This window comes from Trachypithecus francoisi, unplaced genomic scaffold (assembly GCF_009764315.1).
Source record: "Trachypithecus francoisi isolate TF-2019V2 unplaced genomic scaffold, Tfra_2.0 Contig01461, whole genome shotgun sequence".
In the NCBI taxonomy this organism is placed as follows: Eukaryota; Metazoa; Chordata; class Mammalia; order Primates; family Cercopithecidae; genus Trachypithecus; species Trachypithecus francoisi.
Window position 1 is genome coordinate 6,075,777 of NW_022681433.1, and position 22,021 is coordinate 6,097,797.

The following is a 22,021-nucleotide window of genomic DNA, read 5'->3' on the forward strand; positions in this document are numbered from 1 at the left end:
GTTATTACACAGACTTAATTGTGTAGTTGCTTTATAGTGTGAGTGGTCTGTGTACTTAAGTATGTTTTTGTGGTGACCAGTAACAGTATTTAATTTCCATGCTTAGCACTCCCTTAAAGACCTCTTTCAAGGTGGATCTGGGGGTAATGAATTCCCTTAGCATTTTCTTGTCTGAAAAGGATCTTATTTCTCCTTTGCTTATGAGGCTTAGTTTGGCTGGATATAAAATTATTAATTGGAATTTACTTTCTTTAAGAATTTTTAATATAGGCTCATTCATCTCTTTTGGCTTGTAGGGTTCCTGCTTAGAGGTAAGCTATTAGGTGTCTTTAATTTTTTTTTTTCTTTCTTTCTCATTGAACTTGGAGAACCTGATAACTATGTGTCTTGGGATGGTTGTCTTGTATAGTATCTCACAGGGGTTCTCTGCATTTCTTGAATTTGAATCTCAACCTCTCTAACAAGGTTAGGGAAAGTTTCATGGACATATGAATATGCTTTTCAAGTTGCTTGCTCTTTCTCTCTGTCTTTCAGGGATGCCAGTGAGCCATAGGTTTAGTCCCTGTACATAATGACTTATTTCTTGGAGGTTTTGTTCATTCTTTTGTATTCTCTTTTCTTTAGTTTTGCCTGACTGAAGTGATTCTAAGAACAAGTCTTTGAGCTCTGAGATTATTTCCTCATCTTGTTCTATTTTGCTGTTAATACTTCCAATTGTAGTATGAAATTCTTATACTGCATTTTTCACCTCTGTCAATCTGGTTTGGTTCTTTCTTAAAATGGCTATATTGTCTTTCAGCTTTTGTATCGTTTATTGGAATCCTTAATTATTTTTTGGATTGGGTTTTGGGTTTCTCCTGAATCTTGCTAATCTTCACTCCTATGCAGATTCTGTATTCTATGTCTGTCATTTAAGCCGTTCAGCCAGTTGAGAACCATTGTCAGGGAGTTAGTGTAGTCATCTGGAGGTAAGAAGACACTCTGGCTTTTTGAATTGTCACAGTTCTTGCACTGGTTCTTTTTCATATGTGTGGGTTGATGTTCCTTTATTGTTTGAAGTTGCTGTTTTGCGGTTTTGGGGTATTGTTTTGTTTTAGTTTGTTTTGTTTTGTTTTGTTTTTGTTTTTATATTCGTTGATGTCCTTAAGGGTTTGACTCTGGTATAAAGTGGGTTCTGTCAACTGACTTCATTTCTGGAAGATTCTAGGGGGCCGAGACTCAGTTTAGCACTCCTGAGATTCATGCTTTAACCCTGCAGGGCAGATACCAAGCACAGGGCTTTGTTCTCTGGCCCCTCGAAGGTAAGCACCTGCTGTGCTGAAAGAGTGAATGTGTTCCTGGCCTGCTGACAATAACACTCAGTCGGGGATGCCAGCTAAAATGCTTTATTGCGGTGGTGGCAGCAGGGCCTGCACTCACATGTGCATGCCAGCAGCAGTGGCATGTGGTGGGGGCATGCATTGGTGGAAGCAGAGCACTGGTGGGGATCGAGTAGTAACATCCATGTGGAGGCAGGGTGGTGTCTGACCAAATGCGTTGACAGCAGAGGCTGTGCAGCAGGGCACACTCACATCATCAGGGGCAGGGTGCCAGCAAGGCAGGGTGGTGGCATCTGCACAGGAACAGGACAGCAGTGTAGGTGTGCATGCATTGCCAGTGCGTGGCAGGGTACGTACACTTATGCTGACAGCAGCTGGGTAGTGGGGTCCACATGTGTATGCCAACAGGGGAGGGCAGTGAGGTCCACTCACTCATGAGCACTGTCAAAGTAGTGGTTGGGGCACAGCGGACGAGTGTATGGTAGTAAAGCAGTGGGGAGAGAGGCTGCAGGTGAGTGTACATCAGCAAAGCAGTTGGGGGAGACTGTAGTTAGGGAGGCTGCAGGGGGGTGGGTGCCTGACATTGGGGGCTTGTTTGCTGGAACCCCTCAATGGTCAGGTGCAGTCTGCTACCAAAGGAGCTATGGTGGCAGCTGCTGGGAAGTACCATAGTTGGCCATTCCAGGTTGCACTGCTAGTGGGTGCAGCCAGGCAGCCACCTTGAGAGAAGCCGACAGAAAAGGCAGCACTCAGATCAGACTGGCCCCATTCCACACAAGACCACCGTACCCTGTCCAGGTTTGGCAGTCAACAAGGGCCCAAGCCACCTAGAGGAACTGGGTGAGCCTTGGGGGATGGCCATCCCTGACCGTGCCCTACTGCAGTCATTCTTGTGCTAAACCCCTTGGCTCTGTACTGGCTGGAGTCCTGTCCCTGCCACCTCTCCCAGTAGCTCTCTCTGTCAGCTCAAATGTCTGTGGGGAACATGGCATTCCCTGCTGCTGGGGCGCTGCTGGGATTCCGGTGGTCTATGTCAAGAGTGGGCCACTTCTCACCTATTTAACTCACGCCTTTCCCAGGAGCCGCTGGGGGTCAAGTACAAGTCCTGATGTGTAGCAGTCCTATGAAGCGTTGCTGGTTCAGTCCAGGGTCTGCATCCTGCCTTTGACCACTCTCAATGCCTTCCTTCTGAAGATCTGCTCAGACAAGTGCGTCAGTCTTCTTGACGATCTGGTCTCTCGCTGGGAGAGTCTTTCTGGCTGCATCTAGTCAGCCATCTTGGCTTCCTCTCCCAGGTTGTTTTTCCTGGGGAAGTTTTTATCATGAGTTTGTTACCATAAAAGGCTATAGCAGGCAAAGTGAGAAATTGAGCTTTTACTAAAACTCAGTGAAGTAGACAACAAATTCCAATTTTTATTTTCAACATTATGAATATGTTTTCTTCGAAGATGCTTTTGGATAGGTAAGAAGCTCGACAGACAACAAAAAAATAGTGGTATTGGCAGAATTAAAAGGTCAATTTTCACCAACAAAAGACAAGCTATAGCACTGATTTGCTAGAGTGGAAAGTCAAATTTAGGTAAAACCATATAAATATTTGCTTTACTTTTCACTGAGAGAAGAAATATTAAATAAAATATATTACCCACACCGGAACACTTGGTAATACATAAGAAGCTATCCAAAAAACACAACAAACCTACTGGCAAGAATTCTAGCACTGACTCGCTGAAAACATTCGGATAGCATCAATGTGCATTGATTTCTGGCACTGATTTCATGTGGTTGGTTTGTTCATAAAGGAGACTAAGCTGCTGTGGAATTTCATTTCAGAAATCAAGTTTTAACTAGTCCTGCAGAAACATTAATATTTCCCCTACATCTACCAAGACACCTGTGTGTGGAATAAAGGGCTTACTATTGCATTCCAAACCTAGTGGAATACTCCTAATGTGCCGAACAAAAAAGACGGATAGGAGCCTACCCTGCAGGCTTAGAATTTAAATTGTGCTGAGAGGCAATCAGATTTGTTCCAACTTTTTTGAAAGCCAGAATCATGCACCTGTGTTCTTCCCCACAGCTTGTCCTGTACCTTCTGAGATTGGTGGAAGAGAACTAAAGGAAGCTCCATTTAATCAGGAAACTCTCTTGGTTCAAAGGAGTGTCTTTAGGAGACTGGGTTGCCTCTCCCCTCAAGATACAGCTGCAGCCTGGTCCTTCTTGGTGCAAGGCTGGTCATCTCCAAGATGGCTGAGTTAATGTTTCATGCAAGGCTGGCATGGTCTTTCAGGTTAGCTACCTCCTCTATATTCCAAGGGCACACAGGTCCAGATATCAAATTCACATAAAGGAAACTAGGCTCAAAGAAATGGGTTCATGATAACTTAAGCAATATTGATAGCCACTGGACTAGCCATACATGTCAGTCAGATAATCAAAGTTTCTTCTTCTTAAAATGAAGTTATTTGGGGAAGCTAATTCATAATCAGACTTCTGCTTAATGATAACCAACTCAGGGCAAACAAGTGAATATTTTTATCAAGCTATAGTAATCTTTTGATTCTCCCTTTTCTCACTCGAAAGAGTATAAATACCAACCCAAACAGGATCCTCATGTCAGTAGGTTATCTCCTTCTTGTGTAATACTGAAGTCACAATGCACAATGATGTATTTTTACTTTACATTCTTTTTATACACAAGGGTCATATCCCATCTGCTTATACTTGCTATTACAACATCTTTCTTTTTCTGTAATCTTGTACAGTTATTACCAGCATTTAACTTTATAAATTCTCTTAGATTGGTAACATTTTGGGGTGAGGACTTTCTGATAATTTGTAGAGCAACAGTCTATTATTTTCTATGGCTACAGCCAATTGTCACCAGGGAATGGTTTCCAAATTTGTAAAAATCATTTTTTAGCTTATCTTCTAATATTTGCCTATTTCTCTTTTTCCTTAATATATAATGTTCATCTTGTAATCTCTTGTGACATATTGCAGGGGATTGGAGGGCTCTCTCTCTTTCTCTCCCTTTAAACATGTGTGTGTATGGGTGTGTGACTAGATGTTATGAGAAAAATCTCCTGAGAGGTATTAAAAATTTTTGGAATTAATCAAATTTGATCTTAATTTGTTTAATAGGTAATTCAAAGGGACTTATTCTGTTGTCTTGGAATTTGAACTGAGGCCCCCTGTATTAGGATTCTCCAGAGAAACAGAGCCAATAGGATATATACATATATCCCTTAGGTAGAGATAGAGAGAGATTTATTTTAAATAATTGGTTCAGACAATGTGGGGAGTGGACAAATCTGAAATCCAGATTTCAAGCATGTTGAAAATTCAGATAAGAGTTGTTCCAGTCTTCAGTCTGAATTTAGCAGGGCAAGAGGCTGAAAAAATTCCATGTTATAGTCTTGAAAATAATCGCTCTTTCTTCAGGAAATCGCCATGCTTGCTGTTAAGGCCTTCAACTAATTGGATGAGCCCCACACACACACATACACATTATGGAGAATAATTTGCTTTAGTCAAAGTCTATTGATTTAAATGCTAATCATGGCTAAAATATATACCTTCACAGTAATATCTATACTGGTATTTGACCAAACAACTGGTCACTATAACCTAGCCATTTTGCCACATATAATTAACCACTATGGGCTCCAGAGCACAACAGGTGACAGGCATTTTTATATTCTAAAGAGAGGCAGCAGGGAAATCTCCAAGCTGATCAGAAATTTGTTGCATCACTAAAACTTCAAATAGCCTTTATAAAACTCCAACATTTTTGGATATTTACATATTTTGTGTTTTCACATTTCAAATGTACAAACACAATTTCATTTTTCTTACATACATAGTCACCATAATCTTTCTCCGAAGTGTGTATATTTTCTGAATTCATTGCAGTTGTCGTTGTGTGATACGTTGCAGACAAAGGTACTATGAGGGAGGCAAATAAGTCAAAATATAAACATACTGATTATTCTGACTAGGTGGCTCCATATTAAGCAGGATGGTGTTAATTCAGGGAGATCATATGCCCTGGTGCCTATATCTCCCAGTGACAAATCACTGGAGGCCAGGGAGTTTTAATCTCTTGAACCACAGGGATAATAAACAGTGTCAGGCAAGGCAGGTACGGTTACCATAAAGTATGAATTTCTTTCCCATTTTCAGTTTATATATATATCAAAATGCTGGGTTTAGGCAGCCATCATATTTTACTAGAAAAGTATTCATTCAAATTCTGGTAACCTACAGACAACTTTTAAATGCCTCATATTACGCTAAACTTAGTAGAAGTGCTTAAGATGAAATGGAGCAATCAAAACTAATGTGATATGCCTTGTTACTTTTCTACAAAATTCTAGAATTGCATATTATCTGTTGTAACAAATCTCTGTAATCCAGAGTCTCACACAATTGCACACCACAAAGTGAGGCAGACACCCGAAGAAGACATCCCCACCTTTTTGCTCTTTGCCTTAACTATGGCAGTGTACTTTCTAGAGTGTGTTTACAAGTGACAAAAATCTTAATGACTTAGATCAGACATTTGACAAGTCCAGAAGTAGGCAGTATCAGTGTCGATTCAACCATTAAACAATGCCATCAGTAAACCTAGGCTCCTTCTGTACTTTGCTTCACTATCCTGAATATTTTGACTCCTTATCCTTAGATTTGTCTCCTCATGAGCATAAGATGGCTGCTGTAGAGCCAGATGTTATGATTGCATCCAAAAACAAAAAGCAACAAGTAGCCAGAGTGCTCTCCTTTCATAGCACTCTCTCTATGTGTGTGTATTATAATACATAGAGAGAAAATGTTTCCCACAATCCCTAGATACCCAGATAGACTTATATCTCATTAATAAGAATTGGTCAAATGCTCATCATTAGAACATCATTGGCAATTAGAACATCATTGACAGAGAAAAATAATATCCTCTATTGACAGAAAAGGAAACTACCTTCCTGAGAACATTACTACCTGCCCAATACCTAAACCAACATGAGTTTTGTCAAGAAAGAAGGATTGGGGCAATAGGCAATAGGTCAATAGGCAACAATGACTGCCACCAGCACCTCACTGTCCACAAATTCTTTATGAAAGTCCAGGCTATCCAAAACATCTTTACTACAAAGGCTGTCTCCTCACCGTGAACATTCTTCACAGGTCTCTGCTTTCACAGTTCAGTTCTTGAATTTTCTATTTTCATTTTTTACCTGGGATAATTATCATTTCCAGATGATTTTCAAAATTGGAGCTTATGGATGATTATTGCCAAAATCTAATTTTTTCAAGCCTCCCTTCACAGTATTTTGCCCATCCCTGAGGTGCTTTTTGGAGTGCATACAAAATATGCCAACTGGTGGCATATAAATGTAAATAACAACCCTCAAATGAGAGTAAGAAAAATATTGGAATATTCAGTTATTTTTATGATAGCATAAAACACTGGCAAGAGTAAAACAAAAAATTAAGGAAAAATGTCTGCAAGCTTTTCCATTTTTAAAACACAAATATAAAGCACTGTAATAGTCACTGGCAATATAAAGGTAAAAAGAGACTTGGTTGTTTTCAAAGAATACAGTTTGAGGAACAGAGAAAACAATGAACTATTAGTTATATTACACTGTAAAAGCTGCTGTAATTGGAGTACCAATAAGATAATATGTGAACACAGACAAAGGAATGGCTAAAAAAAACAAGAGTAACTGGTAAAAATCAGCAGACAAAAAAATTTGTTTAAATTCATTTTAATGCCAGAGTAAGGCAGAGGAGAAAACAATGTAGGTGGCAAGATGTATCTTAAGATCAGCACAGGAAATAAGGAAAGTGGATCTGGAATGCAGGACAGTTTTTCTTTAAAAAATATGGAAATAAACAGTTTATAATAAAAATGCTGTAATATTAAATTTATTAAGTACCATAAATTATATATTTCTCGTTCAAAAATGTATATTGCACACCTACTCTGTGCTAACATTGTAGTAGATCTTCATCTATGACAACAGCAGGTAAAACAGACATGGCTCTCATGGAGATTACAGTCTAGCAAGGCAGTCACATCTTACATAAGCAAAAATAAGGAAGGGTGATCAGCATTGTAAGAAGGCATATTGGTTAGGACACTTCTTTAGTTGTAAGTTAAACACACACGCACACACACACACACGTTTGGCTTAAGCCAAAAAAAACAGGGTGAGGGAAATGCAATGGCTCATACAACTGAAAAAAATGTAGACATACACTTAACACCAAGTGATGTTTGATAGAGAAGTTCAAATGATGTCACCCTAAACTTTTTTCTTTCTCTCCATCCTCTGGCTCTCTTTCTCTGAAATGATGGCATTATTCAACTAGCTCTCACCTCATGGAGACGAGATAGCTATAGTAGCTGTAGCCTCATATCATCAAAATTTCAGGAACAGCAGAAGAGAGCCACTTTACCAATAGGTCCCTCAAGAGCTCTGAGATTCACTCTGATTGTAGCTGCTTTGATCTTATTAATAGATGCATTCTGAGCCAACGATCATAGTCTGGAGAATGTGATTGACTAATAGGCCAGTATTTATGGCAACTGTCTCATGAAAACAGATACCATATTATGTCAGATCCAGCCAGCACACTCACAATTATTTGTGTAGGCCTAGATTTAGACATCAATGTGTGCATGTTGTTAGTAAGCATTGTAAGAAAGTATGAACACCTTACTTTGAGAATACCTTCCTGGATCATTTCTCCTTTCTTATGTAACAAAGACTCATCTTAACAGAAATGTATTGACAAATACTGTATTTTCCCCCTTTTTCCACCTTTACACTTCAAACCACAAGAATCTAAATGAAGCATTCTACTATCAAAATGCTATCATCCAAGAATCGGCTTCTTCACCATAGAAGATGGTATTTAATATAAAGTGTTATTTAACTATAATTTTGTTATGTGTTATGGTATTAAACATTTCTAGAACCTTCTGCCACACATTCTATAACTGGACAAGTGTAAATGCCACCATATAACCCAAAGATGACATTTGTTTTGTAATATCCATCTGAGAGAAAGGATTGGGGAGCCTAAAATGGGAGATTCATTGGGACAAGAGAAACCTGGCAGTGCCCTGACTGTCCCATAATTTAGGGGTCCCCAATATATATGATCAGCCCCAGAACCCAGACAGAGTGAATGTCAAAAGACACCTGCAGAATCAGCTACAGAACAGAACTTGAAATTCCCTATGGATCACAAATTTGTCCCAAGGTTTATTTTTACATTTGGGGAGAGGAAAGAAGGAGATAAGGAAAAGGGAAAATTCATACAAAAGGAGAAAGAAGAAAGTCAAACACCTTGACACAAGGTGCTTAGTCCTCCAAGGCCTCCAAGGTAGAAGTTTATAAATATTCATGTACATCAGGTCACCAGGGAAACATTTAAAATGCAGATTTTTGAGCCCTACTCCCAGGAATTCTGATTTTATATGTTTGGAAGGAGGCTAAGATCCTATCTTTTTTGTTTTTGTTTTTGTTTTTGTCTTTTTTTTTTTGAGACAGAGTCTCACTGTGTCACCCAGACTGGAGTGCAGTGGTGCGATCTCGGCTCACTGCAATCTCCATCTCCCTGGATCAAGCAATTCCCTGCCTCAGCCTCCCGAGTAGCTGGGATTACAGGCACCCACCATCATGCCTAGCTAATTTTTTTATTTTTAGTGGAGACGCTGTTTCACCTTTTTGGCCAAGCTGGTCTTGAACTCCTGACCTCGTGATCCACTCACCTCAGCCTCCCAAATTTCTTTAGGGCTAAATCAAAAACTGCTCTAATAAATCCAAAATATTAAGAAGAACTACAATGTATTGTAAGAGTAGGGGAGAGTGGACTTACCATTTCCATCCTTCATTCCAGAGTAAATGCTACCAACTAGTTCAGTTCTGTTTTATAAATACAAGCCTGCAGAGAACAGAAAACATGGATGAAGACCAGGTCCTGGAGACGTGCAGAGAGCAGAATTTATGATGAACACAAAGACTCCTGAAAACAAACACTGACATGGTAGGGACATGATGCATTTTTGAGGTGAAGACAGTGAGCAGGATTATATAAAACAAAGGGCTTAAATCTAGAAAGATTACTTGAAGGTCAGGCGCAGATGTTTCTGGAACAGGCATCAGATCAGCACTATCTGCTCTACCTGTAAGCATTTTAGCAAATGTTCCTAACAAATCTTGAGCTTTGGCTGATTTCCAAAATGACTTCAGGGGATTTGGGAATGTCTGTAGAAGCAGTGACTAGTAGGAAATTGTGGTCGTCCACATCTCCCCATTCAGATCCAATTTCTGATTCATCGGGTTACATCATGTAATGTGACCAGAGAAAAGAGCGAAGTATAATAAGCAGTCAAACTACTCCTCATGCAAATACCTGTTCATTTTCTAATCTACTAGTAATCCTAGAAGTCTGCAGTGGCTTTACACTCTCCATTAATTTTTATACCCAGTCTATCCCCATAAAGTTGATTTCTGCTGGACCTGCAGAAATTTTCTGTACTATATATTTTCACAAAGCCCAAAAATTCATGGATAATAACTGAAAATCTAGATGATTTTATCTCTGAAACTTATAATACGGCCTTATAAACATATTCGAAGACAGTTTTAATAATAATTCAGACACTCAGAAAAAAACTTTATACCGTGATGATATATACTATGTGTGTATAAAGAGTAGAGTAACAAATGTATATATTCAGGTATATATATATGTGTATGTGTGTATATATATGTATACTCTTTTTAAATCAATGTTAATTTTAGAAGCAGCAGCAGAGGGCTAGAATCAATACAGCATAGTAATTAAAAGCAGATTTTGAACTGAACTTAAAGTTCAACTCTGCTACCACTTTTGAGATTTGGGGTAAGTTGCTTAAATCTCTCAGCATCAATATTCACACTCTAACAAGGGCACAAAAACATCTACCTTACAGGATTATTGAGAGTATTAAAAGACATAATGTGTGCAAAGCACAGTGACTATAACATAGCAGGCAATTATAATGATGATATTGATGAAATAATTTTATTAAATCTAGAAGTATCAACTCAAATCATTTCAGATTTTATTCAAAAATGTGTTAGGTGACCTAAAAGCATGCTGTACTTCTTGTGTATCACAAAATAAGGAGGCCAGAATGGCACAGAACAGCTTTTTACTTACTCTTAACTATAACCCACGGTGAAGATGTGGATTCTAAAACAGCTACTATCTTAGGTGATGTTGAAAATCAAAGCATGTCACATTTCACACATCCAAGAGTACTGTGTTCATTAGGATAAAACAATTAAAAACTAAAATTCACCTCTGAAAGGACAACCAGAATACATACGAGTCTAGATACACTGCATGTTTGAGAATGCTTGTTGTTCTCCAAAAATTAGTCTGCTCTTCTGTCATGTTGACAGGACACCTCATTTCAACTGGGCATTTAGCTAGCCACAATAAAGACTCCCTTACGAGTAGATTTGGCCAAGTGACCTGGTTCTTGAGGTCAATAAGAGGTAAGCAGAAGTTCTTTGAGGCCGCTTCGGAAAACTCTGCTTAAAAGGTAGGCCGGGCATGTTGACTCACACCTATAATCCCAGCACTTTGGGAGGCTGAGGCAGGCAGATCACTTGAGCCCAGGAGTTTGAGTCCAGTCTGGGCAACATGGTGAAACCTATCTCTACTAAAAATATAAAAATTGAGGCAGGAAGATCACCTGAGCCTGGGGAGGTCACAAGGCTGCAGTGAGCCATGATCACCCCACTGCACTCCAGCCTAGGTGACAGAGTGAAACCCTGTCTCAAAAAAAAAAAGAAAAGAAAAAAAGAAAACTTTCCTTAAAAGGCAGCTGATACATGATCTTCCCTTTCTTCCTTTTCTTCTTTATCCTTTGCTTTTACTTGCTAGCTAGAATACGAATATGATGGTTAAAGAGAAAGCTGCCATTATGGGCCATGAGGTGACTTTGGAAATGGAGGACATCACAGAAAAACTGTAAGCTAGAAAAAGTCTTAAGTCCTTCATGCTTTGTGAAGCAAAGTCACCAAGCAGGGCTGATCTACATGCTTACAGACCTTCGCCTTACATGGAACTCACTTTCTAACTCTTTACATTACTGTCACTTGGGTATTCATCATTGCAACAATGATGTCAAATAAAAAATTTGGCATTAATATAAAATGTTTTCGGTATTTTGCCACTTTTAGAATATGATCTAGTATTTACTATACTTATACACATATTTTATTTATTCAAATATTTTTAAATACTTTTTCTATATGTTTAATGATTCTTTTGATTCAGTGATTTATTTTAATTTATAAATTATATACTTAAGATATTTAACGTCACAGATTGAACAATTTCAAATATTTTATGCTCCACAGTCACCAGATTTTAACACAAAGGCTCAGAAACGTAAACAATCCTTTGTCTGGGACACATAATTCTTGGGACGCCTCCTGGTAGAAAGAGAGAAAAATTCATGACATATTAATAGTTCTCTAAAGTTTATTCTGTGCCTTCAACATGTTACAAATTATTCTCCTCACTTTCTCTTTAATTAACATTGTGATATTATTTCTGGGTTTAATATAGAATGTGGAGGAATGTATTATTTACATATCCAAAGAGATATTAATGAGAGAAAAATTACATTATCCCACCATTACTTTTTCTTTCTTCTCTCTCCTTGGCATGGGGCACACATGCTAGTCCATTTTCACCATTAGCAAAACATCCATTCAGGAGACCCTCTCTCCTGGCCTCTCATCCTGTAGTTTGGTTCATTCATGTCACAGCACTTCTCTGCCACTCCTTATACAATATTTTAATACTTTTAGTGTTCTTCATTTAATACTTTTAGTGCTCTTCTCTGGCACTTTCACATATCTTTGTCCATCCAAAAAATAATCTTTGTCACTTTCTAGACTTTGAGGATATCCACATAGCACTTAACTCTTCCCCACTAAAGGTTTGGAAAAATAACAGCCTAATGTTTTGGTCTGTTTCTATAGAACAACATTCTTATCTCATTTAATACTTTTAGTGTGCCTCTCTGACACTTTCAACATTAGGTTACATATTTCTTGAGTTTAACAGAATTTTCCAGTGGAAAGTGAAGAAAGAAGGGAAACCATAATATGAAAGAAACAAATTGTTCAGCCAAATGATGCTTACTGTAGGAAAAACCAACTGATACTTACTGTAGGAAAGGAGATTTCTTTTCCTACAGATAATTATACATGCCTAAGGTGAAAGGAAACTTTCAAATAAGCACTCCACCCCTTTCAGTGTTTCTATGTTAATGGCAATGAAACAGTAAAGTCAGTCATACATCTCTCCTCCTTCATTACCAGGATCAGGGATTGACTGGAGAATTTGAAATGGAGAGTTGAACAGAATAACATATTTTCCTAGGGTCACATCCAACCACAATCACGAACCTAGTTCCCCCACTTCCTAGCTCCTCCACTTCCTAGCTCTGTAACCTTGGATAGTTAATCTTTCTCTGCTGCAGTGTCCTCATCTAAAAATTGGGACTACCATAGCACCTCTGAATTGAATTATTATAAGGACTGATGAGACCATCTCTATAAAATAATTACCATGGTATTGGGTGCATATCAAGCACACAATAAACAGCTCTTCTTGCTTTTTGTCACTATGATTTTGCCACCCTCTCACCAGGCCATGGTGGCAGCTGTGAATGACACTGATGGTGTATGTGGACGCTTACTTGCGAACATAAAAATATAATGTTTGTATACAGCCCATTTCCTAAGATTCTTTAAATACACACACCAAAATGATTTTTATTAAAATATGCATAAAATACACATTTTTAGCCCTTCACTCTTAGAATATAAAACTTCAATATTGACTGTATTATATCTTAAAGGAAGGGTCACACACCATCAATGTGTTTAGCACTGCTTGAGATATCCTGAAGAAGGTAGCACACATATGACGGAGCCTGTCTTCTAGAACTCACCTTATGCTAATACACCCAATATATTTCCCAGCTTATAACATCAAACGCACTATTAATACAACATGAGATTAAAGGATAAATTGTATTTGAGGAATTTCAAATATTTTTCAGGGCAGAAAAGGATAAGATAATTCAAGATGTGAAGAAAGATTCTATGAAGTGTCTTGGTATTAAACTAAGCATTAAAGAATTCTTTACTAAGTCTTGGCTGTTTCATCAGATCAAAAACTGCCTCTGAATATAGGTTAGGTTTCATGCTTCTCTTGCACATTTTTATTCATTGAAAAAATTTCTGAGCACTTTCATGCATCAAGGGTTGTGAAAGTCACTGGGAGTATAACATGAAACAGTACTTTTCTCTCATTGAAAAAAGCCCACAGTATTTCCTGTTCCTGATGTCAGTGCAGAATTGCAGAACAATTCTTCCATAACCTTAGTCTGAAACAATTAGAAAAGTTGGAGAAAATACAACATGTATTTGTTTGAAGATAATAATTTGAGAATTCCAGATCATGAAGAGAAGGGAAGTGGAACATAGTGCTTTTCCCCTCCAGGCATTTGTCAGGCTCTAAGAAGAGCCAGGTCAAGAGGCCAAGAAGCAAAGCAGAAAACAGTGACCAAAACCCTGAAAATATGACTTGAGTGAGTTTTCCCAACAGCCTAATGAACCTGAGGAGGAAAACACTGGAGTTCTGAGGCTCCTGAAGAAGACAGCGCCGATAAACAACCCAGACCTCTGGAAAAGACTTTGAAAGGACTTTGTAGGATTAAGAACAGCGCTCTTATAAAAAGCCAGTGTTGAACGAGCTCAATCCTAGATTTGGTAAAAGTAATCTGCTCCTGCTCTAACCGCCAGGTGGATTAACATTAAGTCCTCCCTGGAGAAAGAGGCAAAACTCTACAAATTATGTCTATATTTTTTTCAGTCCTATCTGGCATTTAATTTACAACATTATTAGGTATACCAGAAGAGAAAGAGTTAAATGTTCAGAAATCAAGAAAAAGTTTAAAAAATAAGATACGGGAAGAGACTCCAGATAATATAGATTTTTGAGTTCTCACAGGTGTTAAAATAAATGTGATTAACATTTTTTAAAAATAGATGGCAAGATAAAGAGACTGACCAAAAACTATAATCATTTAAAAATTCTAACATGAAAGTGGCAAATATTAAAACTAAGAACTTTATTAAATAGATTACAATTTCCAGATTAAATAAGAGAAGAGAGTATTGGCACTGGAAAATAGGTCAATAGGTCAATTTGAAATATCCAAACTAAATAACAGAGAAGGAGAAAAAAGATGGAAAATAAAGAGAAGGTGATAAGAAACTTACAGGACATGATTCAAAGATCTAACAGACAAGTTACTGAAACCCTAGAAGGAGAAGAGCTGGTAGGGCACAAGTATCTCAGATGACACTGCTTGAGAATATTCCAAAACAGCGAAGGCATCAATCCACAAATTCAAAAAGCTCTATGAAACCCAAGAAGGATAAACACAAAACAACATATCCAGTTTTGTGTCATAGTAAAAATGCCAAAAACCAATGGCAAAAAGAAACATTTTTAACTAGCCAGAGGGGAAAAAAATAGTAGCTCCAAAGAACAAGGCTGACTTTCAACAGAAATAATGGAAGCCAGCTGGGCACGATGGCTCATGCTTGTAATCTCACCACTTTGGGAGGCCGAGTCAGGCAGATCACCTGAGGTCAGGAGTTTGAGACAGCCTGGCCAACACGGTGATGCGCCGTCCTTACTAAAATATACAAAAATTAGCCGGGTGTGGTTTGGTGGGCTCCTGCAATCCCAGCTACTTGGGAGACTGAGGCAGGAGAATAGCTTGAACCTGGGAGGCAGAGGTTGCAGTGAGCCAAGATCGTGCCACTGTACTCCATCCTGTGTGATAGAGTGAGACTGTCTCAAAAAAAAAATAAAAATAGATAAAAAAAAAAGAAAGAATGGAAGCCATGAGATGATAGAAAGATGTGACTGATGTGCTGAAAAGAAACTGCTAACTTAGAGTTCTACATCTGGAGAAAATATTTTTCAAAAAGCAAAATAAAATGAAGATGTCTTTAGACTAAGAAATACTGAGAAATATCTATCTCCAGGAGAACTGCACCAAAAAAAGTACACTAAAGAGATTTTTTCGAGCAAAAGGAAAAATATCCTTGATGGAAGCATGGAAATTGAGAGATAAATGAACAACAATAGGGAGTAAAAATATATGAGTAAATCTAAATGACTATTTATTATATAAAAATAATATTAACTTCTTTGAATTTAAAATGTATGTCATAAAATCACAAAAGGATGGAAATATGCTGTCCAAACATGATCTAGAAAGTAACAAAAATGCTGTTTTGGGGTAAATCTAATATGTCAAAAACATATGTATAATTTCTTAGCAACTAGGGTAGAAATTCTGTTGCATTTACTATTTTTTCTATTTTAATTGGATTTACTTTCCTAATTTTTTTCTAATTTGTGGAGATGAATATTTAAATCATTAATTTTATTCCTTTTTCCTTTCTAGTATATGCAGTTATAGCTCTACATTTGCCTCTTTAGTTATTTCCCACAAGTTTCAATATGTCCTATTTTCTCTTTTATTATTGATTTACTTTCCTTTTTGAGACAGGGTCTCACCCTGTCACCCAGGCTGGAGTGAAGTGGTGTGATCTCGGCTCACGGCAGCCTCGAACTTCTGAGCTCAAATGATCCTCCCCACTCAGCTTCCTGAGTAGATGAGACTACTGGCATGTGCCACCATGCCTGGCCAAATTTTTTTTATTTCTTATAGAGACAAGTTCTCACTATGTTGCCCAGACTGGTCTCGAACTCCTGGGCTCAAGCAGTCCTCTGGTCTCGTCCTCTCAACAAACTAGGATTAGAGGCATGAGCCACCTTGCCCAGCTTAATATGTCCTATTTTCACTATCATTCACTTCAAAATATTTTCTGATGTCCATTTGACTTCTTATTTGATTCAGGTATTATATGTAAGAATATCCGTTAATTTCCTAACAGTTGGAAATTATTTTTACTGTTTTCTAACTTAATTTCATTGTTTCCAGGCAACAAACTTTGGGCTATTTCAATGGTTTAAAATTTATTGACACTTATGTAGTGACCCACTGTACAGTCAATTTTGATAAATATTTCTGCACACTTGAAATACATACAGAAATCCCTGAAGAATCCACATATACATATATACATATATAAATTGTTAGAATAAACAAGTAAATTTAGCAAAGTTGTTAGATACAAATAATATATTTAAAAATCAATTGTAGTCCTATATTGTATATACAATAAACAATTCAAAAATGAAATGTTTTTAAATGGTGCCATCTATAAAAGCAAGAAAATGATAGACAAAAAGATGAGTCATTAAGATCCCTCTTAAGGAAAGTTTTGTTGTCCTCGCTGCTAACAGTGCTGTTAGCAGACAGTTTCCTATCTCTCAGTCCCTTTGTGATTTTCCTCAATATCAAAGAGCCACCTTGCTCAAGAGCGTGCCCTTCCTGAGGCAGTTCACATACAATAACTGATCATCCTGGAAGGCAATGAAACTGCCTTTCCAAAAATTATAAAAGTAAGAAAAATCTGACATAGGAAAATTATGACAGTGAAACAAATCTGACCTAATCAACTTCATCTTGCTTCTAACCTCTAAGTGGCCTTTACTCATTCCTAAGCACAGGCCAAGCTAACTAGAGGAAGAATTTACAGTTTAACTTTTAAACAAAGATAATAACAGCCCCTTCCTAAAACAAATCCTGTCCTTGTTTGGGGACCAAAAACTGGCTTTGTAAAACTAACAAATTGACCACAAGATTAGAAATTATGGCTCAGGAGTTATCCAGGCAGAGGCCACAAGATTTGTAACCTCTGCAATTGCTCCTGTGGATAACATCACTACGATAAAACCTAAGGTTGGTGTTCAAGACATTCTTAAGACCCTGCATTCCCTTGGACCATCCAGTGCCACCCAGACCAATAAACTGGCTCCACCAGGACTGTAATCCCACCCAGGAACTGAAGACAGAAGGAAGATCCCACTTTGACCCCCTGTGATTTATCCCTGACCCAGTTAATCAGCATTCTCCATTCTGTAGGTCCCCACCCACCAAATTATTCTTTAAATGCCCCAATCTCCAAATCTGGGAAAATTGATGTGAATAACAAACTGTGGTCTTCTGTTCAGCTGGTCCTACATTTATTAAACTCTTTTACTGTTGCAGTTCTGCTGTCTCAGTAGATCAGCTCTATCTGAGCAGGGGCCAAGAAGAACCTATCAGGTGACTGCAGCAACTCTGATAAGACTTACTTGCTTAGAAGTTTCCCTGGGGTTGACCAAGGCTTTGTGACCACATTGTGACAGGTATGGAAACTGGGCTTGAAAGCAGCATGGAATTTAGTATCTCCGACCCCTCAGGATTAGCTCTGAAGACAAGCTGAGACTGAAGGAAATCTGGAATAGAGAGTGGGGGTAGGAAGTGGAGGCAGAAGAGACAATGATATGGTTTGGATGTGTGTTCTCTCCAAATCTCATGCTGAAGTGTAATTACAGTGCTGGAGGTAAGGCTTAGTAGGAGGTGTTTGGGTCATGGTGGTGGAATCCTTATGAATGTCTTGGTGCCATCACTACAGTAACGAGTGAGTTCTCACTCTGATAGTTCACGTGAGATCTGGTTGTTTAAAACAATGTGGCACCTCCCCCATCTCTTTCTCTCACTTCCGCTCTCACCATTTGATGCACCTGCTCCCCCTCTGCCTTCCGCCATAATTGTAAGCTTCAGGAGGCCTCATCAGAACCAGGTGCCAGTGCCACACATCCTGTCTAACCTGCAGAACTGTGAGCAAATTAAACCTCTTTTCTTCATAAGTTACCCACCCTCAGATATTTCTTTACAGCAATGCGAAAATGAACTAACACAGACAATGAACACCAATTCCAGCCCAACACTATCTGCACTGTTGGGGAATATAGTTCTTCCTACTAAACTTCCTCTTCTAAGTTCAGGTCCACCAGAGTGCTGAAGGAGCTGCTGCTTGAATTACATGAAGAACTGGACTTAAGCAGCATAAAAACTCTTGTGTGATGGATACACCACAGTGGGTAGATTATACTGGACATAGAGATGTAACACCTAGATCCCACTCCAAAGAAGGCCTTATTGTCCTAGGGGCTGGGAGCTCCTTAAAGGTGTCAGCTGCAAAGAGCCACTTCACACAAGTGTGTACTTTTCCAAGGCAATCCATGCCCAATGACTAATTGCTGCAGGAGCATAAAGGTCTGACCATTTCAGCCCATCAAGGGTCTTCTCTGAAGAGACATATTTGCTCTAGAGCGCCTCATTGGGTTGGCTGAGTCTTTGTCACACTTACATTGCAGTTTGACTTCTTCATCTTCCCAGCCCTGCCTCCTTTTCTTTCCTTCCACAGGTGTTGACCCCTTATAAATAGCCTGTTCACCAAACCTTTTCTTAGCTGCTTCTGAAGTACTCTGCCTATGATGATTATCAAAAAACACTGAATGGCCAGGTGCGATGACTCATGCCTCAGCACTTTGGGAGGCCGAGGCAGGCAGATCATATGAGGTCAGGAGTTCAAGACCAGCCTGGCCAGCATGGTGAAAACCCATTTCTACTAAAAATACAGAAATCAGCTGGGTGTGATGGGGGCACCTGCAATCCCAGCTACTCAGGAGGCAGAGGCAGGAGAATCACTTGAACCCAGCAGGCAGAGTTTTCAGTGAGCTGAGATCATGCCACTGCACTCCAGCCTGGGCGACAGAGTGAGACCCTGTCTCAAAAAAAAAAAAAAAAAAAAAAAAAATCACCAAATATCCAAGAACAAATCTAATGAAAGATGCGTGAGTTCTAAAAAAAAATGCAAAATTGTATTAAGAAAAATTAATGAAGATAAAGTAAATGAAGGGATAATTCACGTTCATGGATTGAACGTCAATATTGCACAGATGCTTATTCTCCCCAAATTAATATACAAATGAAATGCAATCCCAACAAATACCTCAGCAAGTTCTATTTGAAAAAATTTTTCGTTGGGCACACTGGCTCACGCCTCTAATCCCAGCACTTTGGGAGGCTGAGGTGGATGGATAACAAGGTCAGGAGTTCGAGACCAGCCTGGCCAACATGGTGAAACCCCGTCTCTACTAAAAATACAAAAATTAGCCAGGCATGATGTTGCACATCTGTAATCCCAGCTACTCAGGAGGCTAAGGCAGGAAAACTGCCTGACCCAGGAGGCGGAGGTTGCAGTGGGCCGAGATTGCACCACTGCACTCCAGATCTGGACAACAGAGCAAGGCTGTGTCTCAGGAAAAAAAAAAAAATCATGCTGATTCTAACACTTACATAGAAAGCAAATACCTCCTCCCTCAAATGAAGAAGAGCAAATTTGGGGAATCTACATAATACATGAAATCATAAATTATAGAACCACAGCCATGAAAAGAATGTGGTAATGGCAAAAAGACAGCTAAATAGACCAATGGAATAGGATAGTGTGTTCAGAAACACAAAGACAGACACTTGATTTATGATCAGGAGATGCTGAAGAGCAACAGGGGAAGAATGGTCATCTCAACACGAGGTTTTGAATCAATTCATTTTTATATGAAAACCATAAAACTTATCGCCTACCTCATCTCATACTCAAAAATCGATTCTACATGGACTGTAGATATAAATATAAAAGATAAAAGAGAAAAGATAAAAAATATAAAAGATAAAAATATAAAAGATAAACGATAAAAGAGTATATATAGATATAAATATAAAAGATAAAAGATAAAAGAGAAGTATATTTATAACTTTGGTACAGGAAAAGGTCTCTTAAACAGGACACACACACACACACACACACACAACTTATCACCTGTTCGTCAAAAGACTCCGTTATGACATTGGAAAAACACAGAATGGGAGAATCCACAAAGGCTTTGATTCTATACAGTCAAAGGACAAGTATAAATCAATAAGAAATAGATAATCCCAATAGAAAGCTAGGCAAAAACTTGACAAATAATTTAAAAGAATTGGTTCATATGCAAATAAATGACCATTAAACTTATGAAAAAGTGTACAACTTCATTAGTCATTAGGAAAAAGCGCTTTACAACTACGAATGGTAAAACTGAAAAGCTCAGTTTTAACTGTTGGTAATACTAACTGTTGGTAAGCACCTAGAGAAACTGGAAATCTCATATATTGCTCATTGGAGCATGTGTTATGATTGCTTTGGAAAACCTTTCAGCAATATCTTCTATAGCTAACAGAAACATATCTCATGACCCAGAAATTCTACTTTTACTTTAATAGCTAACGAAAATGCACATATAAATTTTCATCAAAAACTATACACACAATCACAGATGCCTGAGTTACAATAGTTCAGAACTGAAAACAACCCAACTACCCATTCACAACAGAATGGATCAACAATTTGGCTGTACTCATACACCAGACCAAAAAACAAGTTATGGCTACCTACAATAAAATGGATCATCTCGGAAACTTAACTTTGAACAAAACGAAACCCCCAAAAAGTACAGACCATATAATTTCATTTATATAGCTTCAGAAGTATGCATGGAGATTATTCAGGAAAAGGAGCAGCAGGTAGGGACAATGAGGGGCACAGAAGGAATCCTGGGGTGCTGATGAATGTCCCATTTCTTGACATGGGTAGTTGGAATATGAGGGTGTTTACTCTGTGAACATTTATTGAGCAGTACACATATGATCTGTGTACTTAACTTTTAAACAATAATAAGTTGTAGGGCCAGTACAATACTAGATAAAGGGAGACATTTATCTATTGGTTTAATTTGTGGACTTCACTTGTCATACCCACAGTGTATCAAAAGAATGAGAGATCCCCAGCACTTTGGGAGGCCGAGACGGGCGGATCACGAGGTCAGGAGATCGAGACCATCCTGGCTAACATGGTGAAACCCCGTCTCTACTAAAAAATACAAAAAACTAGCCGGGCGACGTGGCGGGCGCCTGTAGTCCCAGCTGCTTGGGAGGCTGAGGCAGGAGAATGGCGTAAACCCGGGAGGCGGAGCTTGCAGTGAGCTGAGACCCGGCCACTGCACTCCAGCCTGGGCGGGGCAGAGCGAGACTCCGTCTCAAAAAAAAAAAAAAAAAAAAAAAAAAAAAAAAAAAAAAGAATGAGAGATCTGGGCACCGGAACAAAATTTGAAAACCAGTACATTCTTCTCACACCTGTGGAAAGTCAGACCCTAACGTCTGTGCCAAAATCACTATATCCTCGGCACAGCTGTTTGTATGCCCATGTGCCACTTTGTAGAAGAACTCACAATCACTTTGTAGAAGAAAATGTTGCTCTCTGAGGCTGTAGGCCCAAACACAAAATTCTGTTTCTAAGATAACATCCTGTACCATACCTTATGCTTTACTTTGGCAACAGAACCGGAATAGTCATCACCTCTCTTATTTTTAATTGAAGGGCTTTTCAGTGCTACATTTAAGAGTTTCTCATTTTTTTAAGTGGAAAAAACTGGCCCGTGCCACAGCCCTAAATACTTTTACTAGTACAAGTACTATCCACTGCAGACACGTTCTTCACAGAGAAAAAATCTGTCTTCTCGATACTTTAGTCTGG

The 22,021-nt window shown here is 38.6% G+C and overlaps 1 long non-coding RNA gene across 2 annotated transcripts; it reads right to left on the reverse strand.

Annotated features, from left to right (window-relative positions):
* Nucleotides 1-1,381: 1,381 nt before the first annotated feature.
* On the reverse strand, nt 1,382-3,652 carry LOC117096457. Of its 2 annotated transcripts, none has more exons than XR_004442490.1 (3): nt 3,412-3,652; nt 2,375-2,624; nt 1,382-1,612 (listed from the first exon to the last, which is right to left on the reverse strand). It is a non-coding gene; the product is annotated as an uncharacterized LOC117096457 (long non-coding RNA). The 2 variants fall into 2 exon arrangements; XR_004442492.1 differs by lacking the exon at nt 3,412-3,652 and adding an exon at nt 2,965-2,974.
* Nucleotides 3,653-22,021: the final 18,369 nt, after the last annotated feature.